Below are 4,704 nucleotides of genomic sequence, written 5' to 3'. Positions count from 1 at the left end.
AGACAAAGATAGAGATGGTTCCACTTCTCCCAAACATCTGTTGTCTGAAACAATTGTTTCATTTTGTCTAATGGAAGGGATAATCCTCTCATGGGGTTATGTGGATATGGGATGTTATCCTAAAGTTGTCCAGAGGCCACACTATACAGATATTCAGATATGTGTCATTTTCCCAGTCAGAGCAGTTTGATCCTACTTTTAAGCATGATGGTTCCATTGTATAAAATCCTGGGATTTGTCATTTTTGTGAGGTAATTCCATTTCTTTGCTGGAGAATTCTAAAGCTGCTGTTCAAAGAAATGTACTACAGATGCATCTTGTGAAACTACAAATTTCAAGATTCCATAGGATTAAGTGATATCAAAGTGCAATAAAAGTGTGGTGTAGATGCACCCAAAATGAAGCAAGGCTGCAAACTTCAGTAGAGGGACAAAAAGTTCTTAACACTTCATGACATTTTTCAAATTAAAAATCACATCTCATGTCATATATTTTCCTAAGCAGGGTGAAAACCTGAACAGCCCTTCTGATAAAGAGGCATCCTCTGGAAAGTAGTATACTGTATGTGGCTTAACCCCTGGGCCCCCTCCCCTCTAACCAGAACACTATCTTTAAGGTGCTGAATATTCTTGATGATGGCTACATAGTGGGGATCATAGCTCAGCCAGAAAACTTATATCTATTTTATAAAAATATTACATGAATGCTTATAACCCACACGACCACCCAATAATGACTCATAATTCAGATCCAGTGTGGTATAGTGGTTTAAGCTAAGCATTGAATTATGATTCTGGAGAGCAGGGTTCAAATCCTCACTCAGCCATGGAAACCCATTGGGTGACATTGGGCAACCCTGATCTGAACAAATCATGCCAAGGAAACCCCATGATAGGATTACTATAAGTTGGAAATGACTTTAAGGCATACACTACAGCGCACCCGTGTCATACGCGGTCGCGCCTTACGCGGCTTGAGCACACACGCTCAAGCCGCGGGGCATGCGCAGGGCGGAAGGGGCGGCACGTCCCATTCAATTGAATGGGTGCATGTGCCCGTTGCGCCCCGCGCGCCGCCGCACCACTGTGCACAAGCCCCGTTGTTTACAATGGGGCTTGAGCATAGGCGGAATTTGCCTTACACGGCGGGATCCAGAACGGATCCCCACGTAAGGCGAGGGCCCACTGTAATAGCAAACCTTTACCAAAAAAAAGTGCTGGTAACTTGTAGGGTTGCCAGTTGGATCCAGGAGAAAGCTTCTGTAGCTTTAAATCGTAACAGATCTTTAGCATGAGATAGCATAAAACAAAAAAGACTTAGAACAATTACTAAGAAAAGGTCAGAGAGGAAAGTGCTGGAGTAGGCTTAACATTCAACATTTTGGCCCAAAGTAGATAGGCCAAATAAAGTGCCTTCTGGGTGCTTTGGAGGCATGGTGTTCAAATTATGCATGCCTCCAAAAGCATTTGGAAGCCACTCTGAAACCTGTTAATATGTCCCAAAGCCAGCCCAAAAAGGAGTGGCAAAAAGCTGCTCCTGCTGGCGGCCCATCTGGGACCATGACAGTGGCCGGCTTCAGGACAGCATTATCCAATCGCCATGATCCCAGAGCAACTGCAGTCAAGTGACCACATTTGGCCTGTCTGCTTCACCCCTGAGAAAACAACAAAAATAATGGCCACAGAAAATCTACATGAATTCATCCATTCGGGGCAATCGAACTAGTCAAAGATTCCCCATACCTTGGGTCAAACATTGATCAGAATGGAGACTTGAGATCAGATGAAGATTTAGGAATGGGAAAAGCAACTATGAAAGTATTAGACAAGATCCTGAAGTATGGCACTGAACATCAAACTTAGGATCGTCCAAGCTATGGCATTCCTAATCACCTTGTATGGATATGACAGCTGAAGAGAGTAGATAAAAGGAAAATCAAGTCATTTGAGATGTGGTACCGGAGAAGGCGGCTGAGGAGACCATGGATGGCCAAAAAGACAAATGAATGAGTCCTAAAACAAATCATTCTGGAAGCCAGGATGATTAAATTGAGGCTGTCATACTTTGGCCACATCATGAGAAGACAGAACTCATTAGAATAGACAATAATGCTAGGAAAGGTAGGAGGTAGTAGAAAGAGAGGAAGGCTACATGCCACATGGTTAGGCTCATTCCAGAAGGCCACAGGCCTGAACCTGCAGGAGCTGAGGTTGATGTTAAGGTGACTTAGAGATGTCTCATCCACAAGGTTGCCATGAATCAAAGTCAACTCAAAGGCAGTTAGCAACCCCCACTATAAAGCTCTGTCAGGCTTTACCAAGCTACCTGTTCTCCCTCATCTTCCAAACCACAACTTACAGCTGCAGCCATCCTCTCCCAACACAGCTATCATGCCTCCAAGTTTGCACCAGCAAGGCAAAAGTTGGGGTTGGGAAGGAAAGGAAAGGAAAGGAAAGAGAGGTATCTCTGTACAAGCTTTATGGTACGTATTTTCCAGCATATAAGACGACTGGGCATATAAGACAACCCCCAACCTTTCCAGTTAAAATACAGAGTTTGGGATATACTTGCCGTATAAGACTACCCCTCTTTCAACGCACACCAAATAAAATTTTTAAAAACATATTATTTGATTTCAATATGGTAATTTTAATTCAAATGCTTATGACATGCACTTACTTAGCAGGAAAACTTGTACAGTATACAAAGCCTGCTTCGATTGGTCAGCTCTCCCTGCCTGCCCAGCCCTCCCTGTCTCCAAGACTATCAGAGCAGTAGTGCAAACATGGCTCTTTTTTCCATACCACATAGCCATTTTTTAGCTCCCCCCACCATATGCGGCGACCACAGATTATCCAGTCCAGCTCGGAGGTTTCAGCACCTGCCCTATAAGACGATACCTGGTGTATAAGACGACCCCTGATTTTTGAGAAGATTTTCTTGGGTTAAAAAGTAGTCTTATACGCTAGAAAATACAGTACTTTGTCCTGCTTGAAGCATTAAAGTTACAGTAGCCCTGTCCCAGTTCCATTCCAGCAGCCTAGTAACTTGTAATGCTATTGGCCTAATACAGACAGCCAAAATAAAGCTGCTTCGAGTCATTTTGGAGATATGGTGTTTCAATGATGCATGTGTCCTAAGAGTCTGGAAGCTTCACCAAAGCTGCACTCCAGTCCTTAGGAGTGGAGTGTGGCTTCGGTGCAGCTTCTGGATTCTTATGACGCATGTATCACTGAAACACCGTATCTCCAAAGTGACTCGAAGCAGCTTTATTTTGGCTGTCTGTATAGGGCCATTGTGTTACAGGTATTCTTCAGTTAAGAAAAAGAACAAGTTCCTGGGGATTACTTCTTTAACAGCTGGTACTACAGGCAAAAATGACACAGAAAGAGTAGGGGTAGGACTCTACACTACAAAACAGAAAAGCAGTTCAACATGTTTCAAAAAACTTTTTATTCATAACTAACAGTATGTCCATATGAAATGAAAGAACCCAACCAAGTAAGCCTTACAGAAGTGCACAAAAACATTTGGAACCATCCAGAGACCATTTGAAGCCTTCTCCCAAAATGCATGCCTAGAAAATTTTGCTTTCACCAGCCTCCACTTTTTATTGGTTTCCATTTGGGCCTACAAGTCTTTGCTTTTTACATACTGAGTTAGCTGGTAAGGCAGAGTGACCTGCTTTCTACTTGCTCTGTTTTACTGTTCACACCTCCAGCTTTATTGCATTCTTTACTGTAGAGTCACACACACCACTGCAAGTTGCAAACCTGTCATCAAACATCTGTGTTACTCCAGCCCTTCTTTACCATCCTCCCAAAGTCAATGTTGCTAAAACTTTTCCAACTAAACAGAGGACAAAGACAAAAGGGGAGGCTAGGTAAGCATTAAAAAGATTTTGTAAAAAGGTGCTTCTCTTTCAGAGGTATGCCTATATTGCCATTATTTAAAAAGGATCAATAAAATAATAACATAAAATCTGATTATTATTATTTTGCTAAAATACTTCCCCAAAAAGTCTAAAAAATTCCCCAGGATAAACTAGAGAACATTATCCATTACGTTACTTTTGAAATTGGAGTCCCTTTTTAAAAAAATTCATTCTTTGTATCTTCTTATTTACAAACTCTGCTGAGCAAAGATTTGAACCCAGATCTTCTTCTTTTTCTTATTATTATTAACCTTTATTTATAAAGCGCTGTAAATGTACACATCTTCTCACGTAAAGTCTATACCATGCTCCCTTGTCCTTCCCTTTTCTTGAATAGTTTGAATATGAATATTTGAACAAGATGGCCACAAGAAAAAAAGAAGGTTCCTGTACCTTTAATATGTATGTGTGTGCAGGGGTACAATTCCAACATGTGTAGCTTGTCATGAAAGTTTTACTTGCAGAAATTTCCTCTTCCCCACAACTATTAAAAGCACAGGACCTCTCTAATATTTTCCATTGGCCAGCCTAGCTCAGCTTCACCAGCTAAAAACGTCTGGCTTATCAAACATTGTTTACTGTTACTTTCTCATTTTGCCACAGTTCAAGCATTCTAATAACTCAGTTATGTACACAGAGTTATGTCACAGTGATAACATAGTATGTCACAGCTCTGTTTGGACAGTCTTCAGGCCATTATAAATCTCACTCCTAGGCACGTTCTCTCAGATGTATTTCAATGCGTTTAGCAAGGCTTCAAGCCATAGTAC

Source organism: Sceloporus undulatus, chromosome 2 (assembly GCF_019175285.1).
Source record: "Sceloporus undulatus isolate JIND9_A2432 ecotype Alabama chromosome 2, SceUnd_v1.1, whole genome shotgun sequence".
Lineage (NCBI taxonomy): Eukaryota > Metazoa > Chordata > Lepidosauria > Squamata > Phrynosomatidae > Sceloporus > Sceloporus undulatus.
The sequence above is the reverse complement of the archived record's forward strand: the minus strand, read 5'-3'. Positions refer to the sequence as shown.